General features: G+C 43.9%; 1 protein-coding gene across 2 annotated transcripts in view; it reads left to right on the plus strand.

Moving 5' to 3' along the window:
* Positions 1-19152, plus strand: part of LOC124545221 (D-xylose transporter) — a 355683-nt gene that overhangs the window by 71414 nt on the left and 265117 nt on the right. The window contains exon 1 of one of the 2 annotated variants that reach the window (XM_047124092.1): positions 10824-10913. The exons of the other annotated variant lie outside the window; for it this stretch is intronic. The gene's annotated coding sequence lies outside the window, so the exon portion shown is untranslated. Of the gene's footprint in view, positions 1-10823; positions 10914-19152 lie in introns of those variants that run through there. 2 annotated transcript variants of the gene reach the window in all.

Consider the following 19152-nt stretch of genomic DNA (forward strand, 5'->3'; position numbering starts at 1 on the left):
GGTGATGCTTCGAATGAGAAAAGGTTTACAATCTACACAAAAAATTGCCTATTCTGTTAGAATTTTGGTTTAATCCCCTTAACTGATAGTATTTTTATCAGTGAATGACTTGAATGGAAACTTAGCAAAGTATTTTATTGGTTGGTTGGTTGGTTTGGGGAAGGAGACCAGACAGCGTGATCATCGGTCTCATCGGATTAGAGAAGGATGGGGAAGGAAGTCGGCCGTGCCCTTTCAGAGGAACCATCCCGGCATTTGCCTGGAGTGATTTAGGAAAATCACGGGAAACCTAAATCAGGATGGCCGGACGCGGGATTGAACCGTCGTCCTCCCGAATGCGAGTCCAGTGTCTAAAAAGTATTTTATTCCTTTCCTTGATCTGAGCAGTATTAAAGTAATGATGGGCGTTCCCTTCAGGATCAATGGCGCGCATGTGCCTGACGCTGATGACTCACCTACGGCTTGCCAAAGTGACAAATGTGTGGTCCGTGAATAGAATTGTTGTCGTTGAGAAAAGTAAACAATTGGTCCGTTGTACAACGCGATGGTCAGTGTACTGTAAGCAGCTGAGAATAACGCGCGCGACAGGTACGAGGAAGGTAGCCAAATTCAATTTAAAAAGCGATCATACTACCAATGATCACTGTTCTCACGATATGTATTGTCCGCTTCCATGCTCGCGTCATATCATTGGAAACTCCAATGGCTGTAGTCCACAATTCGTGCTCAGAGGGTTTTCGCCAACGGGTTTCTCGCTCCATTGCTTTCGTCCTGTGGTGTGAGTCCTGTAAGTGAGCCGCCATCAGGTGGGGGTGGCAACTCCGGTGCCCCTCCGACTTGTTTTGCTCAGTCACATTGGTCACCTGTTCCAGAAACGACCTCTTCTGCACTTCGATGTGATTACCAGGACACTATCACTGATTTATCCATCGGCAGTACCGGCTCAATCGTTGTCGGTGAAGAGGGACGGTCTGAAATGCAGAACATCCGATCACCACCTGAAGGAATCCTTTCGACGTCCTCTGAAGGCACTTGTTCCATGCAAGACGTTTCTGCGGCTCGAAGATCTTTCGTGTTCCGTAGGCAAGGGGAGCACACGTCGCCGGAAGCATGGCGGCATTCCTTGCGAGGCTTCAGAGACCGTTGTTTGCGCCCCCTGCCTTCCACCTCTGCCGCCGTAGGCGACGCCTCATGTTCGTCGGGCTCTCGTTAATCCATTGCTGCTGTCACCCTCTCGACCTCCATTTCAATGCTGCGTTCTGCTTGTGAGGCTGCGTAAGATTCCTCCCTCGTCCGTTGTGAAGGGGATGTAGTGACGTCCTTCCCGTCACCTCGCTCCTCTCGTAACTCAGTCCGCTCTCGCATCCACACGTCCGTATCATGCTCCGAATTCCGCAACACCTGCAGCGGACCTCAATGGAGTTGCATGGTAACTTCTCGTTGTGACGCTTCTCCACTTAGCAGCTGTGTGATGCAGAGATGTAAGCACTCCGGGAGGGTAGTTCATTCTCCACCACAGCCAGAACATCTCTGCGACTGGCCATTGTAATGACGATAGCTCGGCATCATCCAATATATAAGTATGAATATGTTTGCTTCGCTTGTCTGTCTTAACAGTGTAGAACACTCACGGAGGCTCATTTCACGGCAGCCGGAATTCAAGTGTTCTAAAAAGACGTTAATATCGTCATTTCCTTGGGGGACAAGCAACGAGGATTATAGGACCATTAATTTTCACAACATACATAAAAGTGATAGAGGAAAACGGCAGAAATTCCATGAAAGTTTTCGCAGATAATGTTGTATGCAGAAAAGTGCAGCGCTAGAAAATTGTAGAAACGCAACAAAACGCGTAGAAGATCGACAATTTCGTTCGGAGATTGGCAGTTGACCATCAGCATGAACGAACGTAACGCCCTTAAACAGACAGAACGACCGACCATTGTACAATAACACAAGCGCTTAACAACCACTGGAGCAGTTACATTCGTTGAACTTCATAGAGCATGCATACGGAGTGGTACACCGGGTGGTCCACTGATCGTGACCGGGCCAAATATCTCACGAAATAAGCGTCAAACGAAAAAACTACAAAGAACGAAACTTGTCTAGCTTCAAGGAGGGGGAAACCAGATGGCGCTATGGTTGGCCCGTTAGATGGCACTGCCGTAGGTCAAACTGAAATCAAGTGCGTTTTTTAAAAATAGGAACACCCATTTTTATTACATATTCGTGTAGTACGTAAGGAAATATGAATGTTTTAGTTGGACAACTTTTTTGGCTTTGTGATAGATGGCGCTGTAATAGTCACAAACATATGGCTCACAAATTTAGACTAACAGTTGGTAACAGGTAGGTTTTTTAAATTAAAATACAGAACGTAGGTACGTTTGAACTTTTTTTTTTCGGTTGTTCAAATGTGATACATGTATCTTTGTGAACTTATCATTTCTGAGAACGCATGCTGTTACAGCGTGATTACCTGTAAATACCACATTAATGCAATAAATGCTCAAAATGATGTCCGTCAACCTCAATGCATTTGGCAATACGTATAACGACATTCCTCTCAACAGCGAGTAGTTCGCCTTCCGTAATGTTTGCACGTGCATTGACAATGCGATGACGCATGTTGCCAGGCGTTGTCGGTGGATCACGATAGCAAATATCCTGCAACGTTCCCCACAGAAAAAAATCCTGGGAGGTCAGAACCGGTGAATGTGCGGGCCATGGTATGATGCTTCGACAACCAATCCACCTGTCATGAAATATGCTATTCAATACCTCTTCAACCGTACGCGAGCTATGTGCCGGACATCCATCATGTTGGAAGTACATCACCATTCTGTCATGCAGTGAAACATCTTGTAGTAACATCGGTAGAACATTACGTAGGAAATCAGCATACATTGCATCATACAGATTGCCATCGATAAAATGGGGGCCAACTGTCCTTCCTCCCATAATGCCGCACCATACATTAACCCACCAAGGTCGCTGATGTTCCACTTGTCGCAGCCATCGTGGATTTTCCGTTGCCCAATAGTGCATATTATGCCGGTTTACGTTACCGCTGTTGGTGAATGACGCTTCGTCGCTAAATAGAACGCGTGCAAAAAATCTGTCATCGTCCCGTAATTTATAATGTTATTTTAAATCCGTCTTGATTGCAAATTTTTTTTTATTATTCATATGAATGGACGGGTTACTCCTGTAACTTAAATATCAGATCTGAAGATGGTTCTGAATGAACCGAAACCGGTCATATGAATAATAAAAAAAAATTTGCAATCAAGACGGATTTAAAGTAACATTATAAAATCACTGATTGCTGTTATCCCATAAGGCATTATGTCTGTTTTTGCAAAGTCCCGTAATTTCTCTTGTACCCAGTGGCAGAGCTGTAGACGACGTTCAAAGTCGTCGCCATGCAATTGCTGGTGCATAGAAATATGGTACGGGTGCAATCGATGTTGATGTAGCATTCTCAACACCGACGTTTTTGAAATTCCCGATTCTCGCGCAATTTGTCTGCTACTGATGTGCGGCTTAGCCGCGAGAGCAGCTAAAACACCTACTTGAGCATCATCATTTGTTGATGGTCGTGGTTGACGTTTCACGTGTGGCTGAACACTTCCTGTTTCCTTAAATAACGCAACTATCCGGCGAACGGTCCGGACACTTGGGCGATGTCGTCCAGGATGCCGAGCAGCATACATAGCACACCCCCGTTGGGCATTTTGATCGCAATATCCATACATGAACACGATATCGACCTTTTCCGCAATTGGTAAACGGTCCATTTTAACACGGATAATGTATCACGAAGCAAATACCGTCCGAACTGGAGGAATGTTACGTGATAGCACGTACTTATACGCTTGTGACTATTACAGCGCCATCTATCACAAAGCGAAAAAAGTGGCCCAACTAAAACATTCATATTTCTTGACGTACTACATTAATATGTAATAAAAATGGGGGTTCCTATTTAAAAAGAACGCAGTTGATGTCCGTTTGACCTATGACAGCGCCATCTAGCGGGCCAACCATAGCGCCATCCGGTTAACCCTTCAAGCTAGACATGTTTGATTGTTTGTAGTTTTTTCGTTTGACGCTTAATTCGTGAGATATTTGGCGCGGTCACTATTAATGGACCACCTTGTATAGTGGAAGGACAACGTCAAACAAATCGGAGGCAAAGCAGGCGCCAAAAGAATCCTCAGGAAGTGCAGATCACTCGAAAAAGAGACAGCTGACAAAATCCTCGTTGTAAGGTGCGGTGGTCTTCTGACATACATTTCTTACATATTCCGACCTCGCCATGGTATTCTATGTATCGTTTCATTCGAGCCCAAACTCGATAGGGTAGAGTCAGTTTTACATATTTCCATTTCATTGATATACAAATCTAATAAATAAATTTCAAGTGTGCACCAAGATAAAAAAAGTCGAGGCTGGTGTACACAAACATTCAAGACACTATGGCCACAGGAGTCTTTGTTCAGCGGACGCAACCAGCCCGCTGGAAAGTCCGTAGGAGGGTGGGTTAGCACGCAGCTGTTCCGGCCCACGGACCAAAACAGTTTTTGCCAGAGAAAAGGGATAATGGCCTGCGTGTTCACCCTAAAAGCAAAACCCATTGAATTGTTTGGGAGAGCCCCAGCATTGGCATTTTTTTGACGGACCTAGTGCGCAGTTTCAGAGCTCTCACAAGTGGACAGTAAATTCCTAACGCAGATGCTATATATTGTAACCTCCCCACAAAAATTTAAAAGGAATGTAATGATAATACTTAATAGAAATGGGAGCCAAACGTAACCTCCCTAGCAATTAAATTTAATGACAATAAAAGTGAGAATCGCAATCTGACTCAAGTATAAGTTTTTCATAAAAAAATTAAAGTCCATTCAGTGACAAGAAAATATCAGTGATAATAATGATTCAATTAAACCGGAATATCGGTCTTTGGCCCTGTGCAAAAAAACAAAATTAAATTCTTACCTCATTGCAACACCTGGTCAAATTTCTGCTCTTGTTGTTGTGCACCGCTTGGAGCAACTGCATTGCAAATAATAATATTCCTTTTTTTTTTTTGTAATCTAATTGAAAACTGAAACTTTTGTTTAAGGGAAGTGGAACGAAATAGTTACTTCAATAAAAAATGAAAATTTTATGTAAAATTGCTTTTGAAATCAAAGTTATTATTGGGGGCACCTGTTGAAAATTAGTTACAATAATTAAACTTTACATTATCCGATGATTATCTTAATTAACAGTATACCTCATTCAGCATCTTGACCAGTGTTGTCGCCAGACCACATCACGCAATCCCACTGGACTGCTACCACTGACCGACCGCTCTGCATGACGACTACTAGCGTACTGCACGCGACGACTACTGACAGAGTACTGCCCTCCACTAGACACAGCTACAGACTCGCAACGACTGACTGACAGACTGAGAACCGCTCGCAACACTCGCGTGGTCAAGCGCAAACTCTCTGGTCACAGATGCTACAATGCCTCGCCATCGCTGCTATGTTACATACGTGTTTCAATATTTCCGGACTGGTCGGCTTTAACGGAGCGCCATTCTCCCGTTTGTAAGAGTAACACTTACTGGTGGACTATTTCTGATGAAATAAGCTGGAGGAGTGAGAGAAAAACAGCGGATGATATACCCTTTCGCTTTTTGCATGGAGGGAACTCGTTCCGGTGATGTTCTTGTAGCAGGAACACGTAGCGGAAGCGAGTGCGCTCGTGTGTATACGCAGAGAGCGAGGAACAAAGTCTCTACTCAGTACTGCACTGAGAGAGCACCTCTGTTGCTAGCGAATCGGAATGATACTCTATTGAGTCGCTCGCGATTAAGCGTTTGTTCACTGTGTTGGCCATGACACTTAATGTGCAGTGTGAACATAGAGCATTAGTTAGAGCCGGTGAGCGAACATTGAGTGGCATCGCGGTGGACTGGTTATCTGACCGGTGTACCATGCCAATAGTTAGACTAGGGGCAGATAGGAGTCCTTGACTTCATCAAGGTGTAGTGAGAGTTCGATTGCCGAAGGTCAGTCCAGATAGGAAGAGATAGTTTTGTTATTTTTCAGTGGCTAACGACGCAAGCAGCAGTCGCCACAGCTCACGGTATTGTGCGCTACTGTGTAGGCGAGCCCTATCTTTCCTCCATCAGAAATAACATACTTCATTCATGTCACTGCATTACATTTCTTACGCGACAGCCGCGACCGTACTTAGAAAAATTCAACTGGATAATCATTCAAGTTGAGTAGGCGTGGCTCTCAGCCACTCTGCCGAGTAAATAACATCCTTGAAGAAAAGGAATAAAAGAGCTTTCCCACACTTCGTATATAAATGTCATTAACAGGATTCCTATCCATAGGAGGTAAACTCCTATTCCGAAAAGAACCCAGAAACTTCTGTTTTAGTTTATAAATAAAAGTTTCATTAGATTTCTCGTAAATTTTGCAATAAATAATATTTTCCGTTCGTTTACACTAACTAGCAATACTCCAGCACACAAGTACCCCACTAGTTATGGAAGAAAATATAATATTTATGTGTCTTTTCCTTACTGTGGACGACTCCAGAAAATATTTGTTGCTGAAAGTTTTTCAGCTATTTCTTTTTGGTACGTAAGGTGCATCTGTCTGACTTCTGTAGCACTGTGGGGTGGAAATTGCTTCTTTCAGGAGCCAAAAGGTACTCGTCAGATCAATCCGTTGCGCAACTCGTCAACATAACACCCACACACTGACACTTCTCTTAAATTATTAAGGAAAAATCTTTTAGAAAACAAAAGGCGAAAAAATAAACTTGTAAGGAGCTGGACACGAAAATGTCACTTTTCTGTTTACGGCTCACTGTACGTCTTCGACTCGGGAGGCGTATCTAAGTATATGGCACATACTATACAGAGTGTTTGTGTAAGAGCATGCAAAAACTGAGCAGGACATTGAGGATGCTCGACTGAACAATTTGAGGCTAGGAATCTAGAGTCGGAGGAGCCAGCTTAAGGAGATAACTGGAATAAAATCACATTACTGTGTACATTTTTATTTACGTTAGTTATAGTTAACTGCAAATACTATCATTTACACAATGAACGTACCATTTGTACTGTATCTTACAAACCATGCTGAAACTGCCTTCTATCAACTTCAATACAAGCATGACATCGGTGAACAAGACACTAACGCACCGTGACAAATATCTCTGGTGTGTTTCGAATCACATCACAGGCAGCTACAATTCTGGCAGCTAATTCCATCTGCATATCCACTGTGGTCGCGCTCGCCCGGCTAGCCGGGCAGTCTAACGCGCTGCTTCCCGAGCGGGAAGGCGTTCCAGCCCCCGGCACAAATCCGCCCGACGTATTAGTGTCGAGGTCCGTTGTGCCGACCAGCTTTTGGATGGTTTTTAAGGCCGTTTTCCAACTGTCCCAGAGAATGCTGGCTGGTTCCCCTTATTCCACCTTAGCTACACCATGTCGGCGATTGCAACGCAAACACTGTCTTCACCTATGCGTGCACCATAATTACTGCACCACACAAAAATTTGGGGTTGTACTCGTCTGGTATGAGACGTTCCTGGGGTGAAGGGGGGTGGGGGGAGGTCCATTGGGGGCCGAACTGCACAATAACCCTGGGTCGGTGAGGTAGGTGGACTGCTGTGGCCTGTTGTGGGGTTGTGAACTATTGAGGGCTACGGCGGGACGACGCCTCTCCGTCGTTTCTAGGTCCCCCGTTGAATACACAATCCACTGGGGTCCCATACACAAGTGACTTTAGATATCACCTTAGGGACAAGCGTATTCAGGTGAGGTGACCTCGCAGGCCATGGAATAGGACCTCCCCTTCCTAACCAGCGACCAGGAAATACAGCACTGAGATGGTTGCGAACATCCTCACTGAAGTGAGGCGGTGCACCGCCATGTTGCATCCACATCCTCTCACCAACAGGCAGGGGTAGATTATCCATAGTCTTTGGACGAACCTCAAGTACAGGTGGCCATTCAGATGGTATCATGACTTCCTAGTAATCAGGCTCGTCCATAAAGAATGTACATGTAAACAAAGAGCACAGTACGTGTAAATTTGTACGCATTTTAGTTGTAAATAAGCTGGAAAACAGTAATGCTAGACAAAGCATTAGACACGTTTACTGCCATATCTCCTTAAGATGGGTGCTTGGACCCCAGGTTCCCTACCTCAAATTGTTCAGTGCAACATTCTCTGTGTCCTGTTACGTTTCCGCATGCTCTTGAGAAAACACCATGTAGAGTATGTAAAGGTCGTATCTGCAAATGTTATTTGATATTTAGGTACCAGTACGACAAATTATACCGGAGCGACACACTTTTCATAGAGTGTCATTGTGCCGTTGAACTAAAATGGTATATTTTCATAGCAGATAAGTAATAAAATTGAAACATCAGATACGGGACGACTTTTAAGTTCCGATGTGGAGCTTTCAGTCGTTTTATATATCTCACCTAAAAGACGCGTTTATGAGAGATTCTCAATTTGCTGATTTGAAACAGCTTATATTCGTACCATTTACTCTTCAACAATGCAGGGTGGCGTGAATAAAACAAGCCAGCACGATCGGATATCATTGGACGTGAATCTGTGCATAAGAGGAGACCCTGTGACCCGCACACCACGTGAAAGACCGCCACATGACCCACACCGGTTCAGAGCGTAGTGCGGCCTGTCTCGGTCAGGGCTGTGTCAGTGTGAGTGGAGTAGCGCAAAGGGGAAGATGGTACTCACGGTGGTCAGTTGCTTGTTGAGAAGTTTAATGGTGTCAAAGTGCCAGTAAAGAGTGCCATGCAACGCTTGGTCCGAAAAAGGCGGCAGACAGGGTCTGTTTTGAACAAGTCAGAAAACATTCCGAAAAGTGCTCGTACACCAGAAAATGTTGCTGCAGTTCCCAGAAAATGCTTGAGAGTCCTACCAAACTAACTCCACGCAAGAGACTGGCATATCACGTCGATCGTGCGGACGAATTCTCCACCTGGACCCTCGCATGCATCCCTATAGATCGTCTGTTCTTCGTGCATTAAAGTCAGCATATGCTCCTCAGCGCCTCCTGTTTTGTGAGTGGCTGCTCGCTGAGATAACAGTGAGTGGCTTTGGCTTGGATCTGTTATGTCTGATGAAGCCCGGTTTCACCTGAGTGGATATTTCGACTCACAGAGTCACAGATTCTGGGCGGCGGAGAATCCGCATGACTTACACGAAATACAGCTGCATGACCAGAAGGTTGCGGTTTGGTGTGCAGTGTCTGCACGCCGTGTTATTCGTCCCATCTTCTATCATTAGACGCGCGTTACATTGCCAACGTTTTGAAACCTTTAATGGAAGCATTAAAGGAGGAGGAAAGTACCTACAGTTACTTCCAACAGGCTGGAGTAACTGCCCATACAGCCGGCCGAACCTTGAAGCACATGTACACAATCTTCACGCCTGACAGAGTTCTTAGGAGAGGTCAGTTTCCAGAATGAGATTTTCACTCTGCAGGAGAGCTTCTGTTAAGTTTGGAACGTAGGAGACGAGGTACTGGCGAAATTAAAGCTGTGAGGACGAGGCGTGAGTCGTGCTTGGGTATCGCAGTTGGTAGAGCACTTTCCCACGAAAGGCAAAAGTCCCGTGTTCAAGTCTCGGTCGGGCACACAGTTTTAATCTGCCAGGAAGTTTCATATCAGCGCACACTCCGCTGCAGAGTGAAAATCTCATTATGGAAACATCCCTCAGGCTGTGGGTAAGCCATGTCTCCGCAATATCCTTTCTTTCAGGAGTGCTAGTTCTGCAAGGTTCGCAGGAGAGCTTCTGTAAAGTTTGGAAGGTAGGAGACGAGGTACTGGCGGAAGTAAAGCTGTGAGGACGGGCCGTGAGTCGTGCTTGGTTATCGCAGTTGGTAGAGCACTTTCCCGCGAAAGGCAAAGGTCCCGAGTTCGAGTCTCGGTCCAGCACAGAGTTTTAATCTGCCAGGAAGTTTCTGAGGCCAGTTTGATCGCGGCCCTAGCTGGCCACCCAGATCAGGTCACCCGTCAGCGTGCGATTACTTTGTGTAAGGTGTATCGCACCAACTCTCATAGATTCCAAGAACTACAGTAGAAGATTTCAGATGAGTCTGCGGCAATTCCAGCAGTCCAGCTTCGATCCGGCTACAGCAAGTTGCTGACTGGGGTCCAAAAGTGCTAAGAGATGAATGGTGGTCACCTCCAGGTTAGTTCTGAATTTCCTGTCTTCTGCTGTGTTCCTTTGTAAGCTGGAACTCTGTTCTCCGGGCCTCTTTTATTCGCCCCACTCGATGTTAAAAGATATGGCAAGGAGGCCTCTAAGTTAACCTCGTGACGTATAAACGATGTCGCCTCACACTGGCCACGAGTTGCCAGACTCCTCATTTCTCGCTTCACAGTGTGGTGGTAAGCGGAACTGCACGCTGTGACGTTACGAGTTCCTCGATCAAGTGCGTGTTCACGTCCCCCGAGAGAACTGCTTTACCGGCAGTCATTCTTTCCGCAGACTAGGGAAGGGGGAGGGAGGGGAGTGATAGCGGTACACAAAGCACCCTCTGCCACACACCGTCAAGGTGGGTCGCTGTCGAATCCAGTCGCGGCCGTAGAGACCGCGGCGTTCGCTCACGCGAGGTTACGGGTGAGGTGAGGTGAGGTGAGGTGAGGTGCCGGCGCGCCGTGGTAAGCAGAGGCCGGTGGCGGCCAAGGGCGAGGCCGGGGAAAGGGCAGACTCAGGCGTCAGCCTCGGCCGGCTTTTTGGTGAGAGCCGGGAGTGGGGGCGAAGACAGCGGCGCGGCCGGCGCTCTGCTCTGCGGGAGGCAGTTGGCCGCTGACCGACCGACCAGCTGCACGCGGGAGCCGAGCCACGGTGAGTGCCGGCGCAGACCGTCCCAGCAGCCTACTTCGCAGTTCGGGAAAGCTCGCCTCCCGTTCGCTCTTTTCGTTGGCTTGCGGTCTAGTCATTTTTGTTGATACCACACAACGGCCTGTCTTAGCGTTTTCAATCGACCACGGGTTCTTAACAACAAAAGTAACTGTGAAACAGGGACCGAAATAGCTTCTGGGGTGCAGGTCACGCGGAAGAACGGCAACTAATAAATAAATACGAGACAGCAATCACGATTCTGTGTAATTCTCGAGCTTTCGCTCGTCCCGCGACCTAGTGACGTGTTGCGGTGCTATATGCAAGACCGACCATTCCACTCTGGCGCTAAAAATTGCAGTAATTATACTACGACACATTTCGTTTGTTCGGTATTTAATTCTTGATTCGTCGTTTTGATTATTTCATCTGAACGTTGCCGTCTTGTTTTCAATGTGATTGCAATCTGATAAGATTTTTTTTCTATTATAGTAATATGTGAACAGTGACCGAATTGCTCATTTGCAGCCCACTTCGTAAATCATTGCCGCCTCTCACAATCATGTAAAATACTGCTTTCAACCAAGCAGTATTTTTTGGGGCAACATATTCGTCTTTGCCTGTTACTTTTGAGTAACGTTTATATATGCATACATAGTATATGAGAACTCGTAAATTTGTTCATGGACGATAAATAGTTTCGACAAGAATAGAATGGAAGCTTTTGAAATGTGGTGCTACAGAAGAATGCTGAAGATTAGATGGGTAGATCACATAACTAATGAGGAAGTATTGAATAGGATTGGGGAGAACAGGAGTTTGTGGCACAACTTGACTAGAAGAAGGGATCGGTTGGTAGGACATGTGTTGAGGCATCAAAGGATCAGCAATTTAGTATTGGAGGGCAGCGTGGAGGGTAAAAATCGTAGAGGGAGACCAAGAGATGAATACACTAAGCAGATTCAGAAGGATGTAGGTTGCAGTAGGTACTGGGAGATGAAGAAGCTTGCACAGGATAGAGTAGCATGGAGAGCTGCATCAAACCAGTCTCAGGACTGAAGACCACAACAACAACAAACGTAGTAGGAGTTGAAACTTTCCCACCACCTGTATATCTCTTTTTTTTTTGCTATGCAACTTTCCCTTCTACAATAACCTATGAAAGCTTTCCTTAGGATTTCTATCTCTTGCTTAATAATAACAAATGAAATCTTCCCTTCGAAATCTATTCTCTTTCTCAATCTTCGCATAAAAATTTAACTGCTGCGTATTAAAAGTGATTTTCTGATTATTTCGACGAAACGTAGAATGTGTCGTCGTCGTGGCCCTCAGTCGTTACCTGCAATAACCCAAAACTGTTCCTTACCTTTTTTGCGGTTACTGGATCGCCATCTGACTGCTACATCGAACTGCGACATGAATATACTTACTCTGGTTTATTATACTCTATTAACTGCTGGTGGGTTGTCATACTAAGTCGCTGTATTTATTACCAAAGCTGACGTTATTCTTTAATAGCAAAGCTGACGTTATTCCTTAATTAATTTGACTGAAGTTATGTAATTCATAGTTGACTTTTTCTTGACAATAATAAAATTTTTGCAACGTTTTACGTTGATGGTTTTTGGGATGGATTATAATCAGTAATGCAACATTGCTGGCAAAAATTAATTATATTCTGAAAACATTTCTTCAGATATTTACTGCTGGTAATGAAATGATTTTACAAACGTTCAAATGGGACTTACTTTTACAATAATCTTACAACTAGCATTGCGCAAACATACCTTCAGTAGTCTTGAGTTTCGCAAAGAAAATAATTCAATAATATTAGTTCCACTTATGATAATAGTTAGCTGATGTCTCTGTACATACGTTTATAATCTCTTATAAATCATAGCTGGTGGCTGGCAGGCACACCGCTCCTCTCAACCTCTCGCTTCAGACCTGCTACCGACTCGCTTCACATCTCGCTTACTACTGACTTCCTACGAACGTTAAAGTGCTGTCTCTCCTGCCAACAATGCTTTCTGGAGCAGACAATCCCTGCTACCATTACAAAATGTATCAATGCGCGGTCTTTTCCGCTCTTTTCTTAAAATGTATCCATACGCTGTCTCTCCCGCCCTTTTTAAAATTATATCAATGTGCGGTCTCTCTTACCAACAATACTTTGGTGCAGACATTCCCTTTTACCACAATTATTTCCAACATGACAAATATTAATTATTCCTACTTAATCCTATTAATGAAATATAAACATCTTTCATGTGGTCTAGCGGTTCTGGCGCTGCAGTCCGGAACCGCGGGACTGCTACGGTCGCAGGTTCGAATCCTGCCTCGGGCATGGGTGTGTGTGATGTCCTTAGGTTAGTTAGGTTTAAGTAGTTCTAAGTTCTAGGGGACTTATGACCTAAGATGTTGAGTCCCATAGTGCTCAGAGCCATTTGAACCAAACATCTTTCATAAATTGTGGTTTGACAATAGACAATAGAAATATACACGTCTTACAGAGTTTGTGGAGCGGTAGGATTTCATGGCGTTCCCTCCCTGTTCCACGGTATTGTTAAATTTATGGAGAAGCATAGCTTAATGTTGTGGTTAGTTTATAGTTTCTCGCGTATAACTTGCACTCGCGCTGCCCCACTCAAATGTCACGTTATTGTTCAAACAAGCTAGATACTGCATCGAACGCAGTGGTGCAACGGCAAATCCCGACGCCGTTCGAAAGCGAGTATCGTTTGCCCAGCCCTAGTGCCGTGTTCCAGTCTCAAGTCACTCCATCTGTCGGCTCGGCCGCGTTCGTACCGTAGCTCTGCTGTAATGGCAGTACCGTACGAAACTTGAGTTTCTCCCGGCGCTTAAAGTATTCAGACAACTCACGTAAATGCAGCTCCGTGACCGTTTTCGATAAACGCTGATATTTCGACAGGTGTCCACGCCTCCCTGTTTGTATAGAGGGAATGCGTTTGAAAGGCTCTGATATTTTACTAAGTTTTGTGTGGCCTCTTTCTTCAGTTGCGTTACGGTTAGTGATGTTACGTTTGGTGTTGGACAGACAAACCTATTTCGACATGTGTCGACTTCTACTTACTTTTTATTCAATGACTTCAATGACCGGTTCTATGAACAGAAAGATGGATTTTCGATGGCGAGTCCTTTGTTACCTGTTATTTCCCATCTGTTGTGGAAGATTTCGATGCCCTCGGAATCGGCATCTTTGAAACTAGCGTGTTTCTTCCAGTCTCTTAGACAATATTTTTTGCTTGGCCTCAAGGAAATGACAATATTAACGTCTCTTTGAAACAGCTGAATTCCGTGCGCTCCAGTATTCGCTTCGTGTTTCTTCCAGTCGCTTATATATATATATATATATATATATATATATATATATATATATATATATATATATATATATACGTCTCTTTAGAACACCTGAATTCCGTGCGCCCCAATATTCGCTTCACAGTGAGTGTGGAAAAGCGTGTCTGCCTCCCATTCATTGATGAAGGTTGGTGGTACGTCGTGACACTCCTTTTACAGGAAGCCGAGTCACACTGATTTGTTTCTGCAGCCTCACAACTGTCACCACACGCCCCCAGTGTGCAGATGTGCTTCTCAGGATGGGCGTACTCTCAGACCCGGAAGGGTTGTCGACCGAATTTGCCCACCTCGAAGTTTTTTCTCGTCAAGTTCATTGAAGAGATTGAAAACACGATCAATGCCATCAACAGGTCACTTGTAGATGACTAAAATATCATCGGCATATCTCAAATAGGAGAGAATGCCTAGCGCTGTAGCTGAGAAACAGTTGAAGAACTTTTCTTCTAGAGAGTTAACGAAAATTCAGCAGCGAACTCGAAAACGAGGCCCGTCAATTGAATTTTCTTTACTTGACGTTTACAGTAGAAGAAAATACAATCTCATTTAATGTTTTTCGTAAAGAAACATATACCGATCAGATCGTACCTGCGTCGTCCATGCACCCACAATCGCATCAAAACGCTTTCTTTCACTATGCTATTCATAGAGCTACTTCTGTTCCACTCTCAAGAGAAAAGTTCGAGGAAAAAATTAATTTAATCAAAACGAATGCGAACATGCCATAGCGGATAGCATCCTTAAAAAGAAAACTGTTAAAAGAGTTACTACACTCGGCACCTTTATCATTGAGTCCAGCCTAAAGACGAAGTTTTTTTCTTTTCCTTTCTTGGGGCCCATCTCCTATCAGATTCAACGCCTTCTTCGTAATAAATACGACTATAATGTCACCTTTTCAACCAATAATAGTTTGAAAAAAAATTTATTCATAATTTAAAATCGACCCGTTCCCCTTTGAAAAACTCTGGTATGTATAAGATTTTTTGCAACACTTGCTCTTCTTACTGCATAGGACAAACAGAACGTGCCTTTATAGTCAGATACAAAGAACGTCTTCTAAGAAAAAATGGTACTAACACCCAAAATTCGCCCTTTGCCGAGCACCTTCTGATTACAAGTCACGCATCTAAAGCCGTTCGCGATAACAACATTTTGCACACTGAGAAGAAAGGACGTAGATTAGATGTTCTCAAAGAATTAGAAATTTTTTAACATTTTTCTTGAAATGATGGCCTCATTCTTAATGAGCAACTACAATTACGCAATAAAAGCTTCTTCAACGGTATATTTGATTTCGTGTTCCTTCGAGCAATTACCGAAATATTTTTTTTCTGTCTAATTCGCTTCATAATTTTTGTTCATTAAATGGTTCATATTCACTACATTTCATGTTATAGCGTTTTTCTACTCGCTGAGTTATTCAGGTCCCTTTGTAATTCTGTAATGTCGTTTTCAGCCTATAAACTGACCTTCTAAGCTCTTATGTAGACAAATTGTTACCACGACTGCTACTGTAAGGTAAAATATTGTATTAAGTAATATTCATCATAATATTCGTCTGTCTATGATTTTAATGTTAAGTAGCCTGTTTGCATTTGCGGCTACTAGATGGCGCTCCTGGTGCAATTGTTAACTGGGGCGCCTCAGTCTGATGCTACCGTAGCTCGACATGTGTGAGCAGCCCATAGTGGCTTTGCTTCTATGTTTTCTATTTTAAAATTTTGTGACTAAAGCTTTATCGCTTGATATTTATTTTATACGTTACATGTAAGCACTGCTTCTTTTCTGTTTCGTACTGCTAGTCAGTAAAAATAATTTTTCCTAAAATTTTGTACTTATGTTATAGGCCAGTTTGAGTGTTTTACTTCTGATGAAGGCACTCTTAGTAGCTGCCGAAACCTAGGACAAAAAGACTTCTTTTTTGCTACCGAGGGCTGTTGTTGCTTTAATTTTACTTTGGAAACGTTCGCTGACAACGCAGCCATATCCAAAACTTTAAGAATTCGCACTAGTTTTCGTTACATTATTAATTTCGATTATTATTTCATGAATGAATCCAGAAATAAACATAGTAAACACTACAATATTGCGTAATTAATAATAGAAATTTTAAGTGTGCAAATAATTCGTAATTTCAAATGTTCCTAAAAAAAATCATTTTAACTCTACATTTAGAACTAGTGCTTAAGTATTACAATATCGAAACTAAAATATTTTGTGAATTAATTACGTTTATAAATTTTAGCTTGAAATATGACATACTGTGTATAAAATTATATGAAAGATTTAAGAAAAGCTACTGAGATAACATTGACCTGTCCAAAATTCGAAAAATAATACTGGTATCGATAACTACTGTTGAGGAAAAGTAATACTAGAGGAGGATGTCCCATTACAAGGTCTACGGCCCTTTACGGCCCTTTCTGCTTTATGCTTGTGCCATTTGCAACAGGGTTGATCGTATTCCGCTGAAACATAACGTGAAAGCTGTTCGAACATCAGATAAGTCTACGGGCTCTATTCGAGTCTGGTAAGGATGATCTTGGTTTATGTAAGACGGTTGTCTATCGTATTCCTTGCTGCTGTGGCGCGTCACACATTAATCAGACTATCAGGACCGTGAACGCTTACAACAGCCGAGCAGATCTGCTATAGGAGAACATTGCCTTAGCCCCGACCATTCAGTGGAAAAATAAAAACCCAGAGATTTTGGCGTGCAGTTCCAGATATTGCAACAGTGTTATTAAGGAAGCGGCTGAGTTTAAATTAGTAAGTGAATAAAAATGGTTACGGAGGTTTATGCTTAAATTTTGCTTGGAATGCTGCTCTCACGCTGATCAAACAAGAGAGAGGCAGAGTTAATGATACACACTGGGTCGTTGCTCATCTTTGGTTGTGTGGTGACGCTACTGTATGTGGTGTCACCGCCAGACACCACACTTGCTAGGTGGTAGCTTTTAAATCGGCCGCGGTCCGCTAGTAAACGACGGACCCGCGTGTCGCCACTATCAGTGATTGCAGACCGAGCGCCGCCACACGGCAGGTCTACAGAGACTTACTAGCACTCGCCCCATTTGTACAGCCGACGTTGCTAGGAAAGGTTCACTGAGAATTACGCTCTCATTTGCCGAGACGATAGTTAGCATAGCCTTCAGCTAAGTCAATTGCTACGACGTAGCAAGGCGCCAATTATCCTTTGCTATGTATCTAATGACGCATATACTGTATCAACAAGACCAATGTTCACCAATTGTGGATTAAAGTCAAGTATTCGAGCAGCTACGTACTTTTCTTTATAGCATTCATTACGTATTCTGTTTCAGACCTCACGCCAGCCTGCGTGAGTTTAAGCGCGTGCCTTTCGGTTACCCGTCACTGTGGATTGGCTGTCTTGCCAGTCCACAACAATATATATATATATATATATATATATTTTCATGTGTGTGTGCGTGTGTGTGTGTGTGTGCGTGTGTGTGTGTCGGCATATACTCCTCATACCGAGATGTTAAATTGGGCTGCACAAAGCTCTCGCACTGCATTTGTGCCTTGCAAATGACGAGGGTGTGCACCTGTCGAAATACCGGCTGTTGGCGAAGTCACCACCCGTCTGCACATAATACTGTGCTTGCGCACCAGCACCAACGGGTGTAACGAACACCGACTGCCGGCCGGAGTGGCCGTGCGGTTCTAGGCGCTACAGTCTGGAGCCGAGCGACCGCTACGGTCGCAGGTTCGAATCCTGCCTCGGGCATGGATGTGTGTGATGTCCTTAGGTTAGTTAGGTTTAATTAGTTCTAAGTTCTAGGCGACTGATGACCTCAGAAGTTAAGTCGCATAGTGCTCAGAGCCATTTTTGAACACCGACTCAAAGGAAGGCCTCGGCGCTTGTTGGTGACGTCACGTCAGCTAGGCACGGCGAACGCCAAGTCTGTTGCAGGCATACTCATAATGGTGGTGTCTCCCACCCTGACACCGGAAAATGTGAAGCTATTGGCGGCAGTTGACCAACACACATTGTTCTGAGAGATTTCTGCAACCAATTAATTGTGCAGTTCATTACACTTCTTAACAAATAGTGTACTCCTGAACTTAAATTTCCACTTGCTTTAAGGACTGACATACAAAAACAACTTCATGGTCCAGCAGCAACAGAATTCGTGCTTCTTTACCTTATTTGTAAACCTGAGGAAGTTACGTTTGTACTGGGTTGCTTTTATAAGAAACTGTGAACATATTGGTCCTCTTCTTTAGGTATCTTGGTTGACTATGGGGTGAGGAGCACTGAATGTTAATGAAATATCTTGTCCGCAGCTCGTGGTCGTGCGGTAACGTTCTCGCTTCCCACGCCCGGGTTCCCGGGTTCGATTCTCGGCGGGGTCGGGGATTTTCTCTGCCTCGTGATGACTAGGTGTTGTGTGATGGCCTTAGGTTAGTTAGGTTTAAGTAGTTCTAAGTTCTAGGGGACGGATGACCATAGATGTTAAGTCCCATAGTGCTCAGAGCCATTTGTTAATGAAATATCCCGCGATTGTACACGTTGGGGGAGGGGGTGGAGGACAGAAGAAGAGGCAGAAGAGAGATACTTGTTTTATCGAATAAAAATTTTTTGTCTTATAAAGTTTCTCCTTTCAGTTGCAAGAGGGGAATATTTATCGTTTCTAATGTGCATGTTTAAAAAAGTTTAAGCTCAGCAGTATTTTCGATGTATGAAGCTATTTTTTTTTCCTGTTAAGAATTCCTTTCGTTGAAAACGACTGTAATCTAATGACTGGCAACAGTTGAACATTTACACATGTAAATTAGCTCACATTTCCAGTGACGATGTCAAACGAAAATAAATAAATAAATAAAAGAAACGAGTTAA

Source organism: Schistocerca americana, chromosome 8, assembly GCF_021461395.2.
Source record: "Schistocerca americana isolate TAMUIC-IGC-003095 chromosome 8, iqSchAmer2.1, whole genome shotgun sequence".
In the NCBI taxonomy this organism is placed as follows: Eukaryota; Metazoa; Arthropoda; class Insecta; order Orthoptera; family Acrididae; genus Schistocerca; species Schistocerca americana.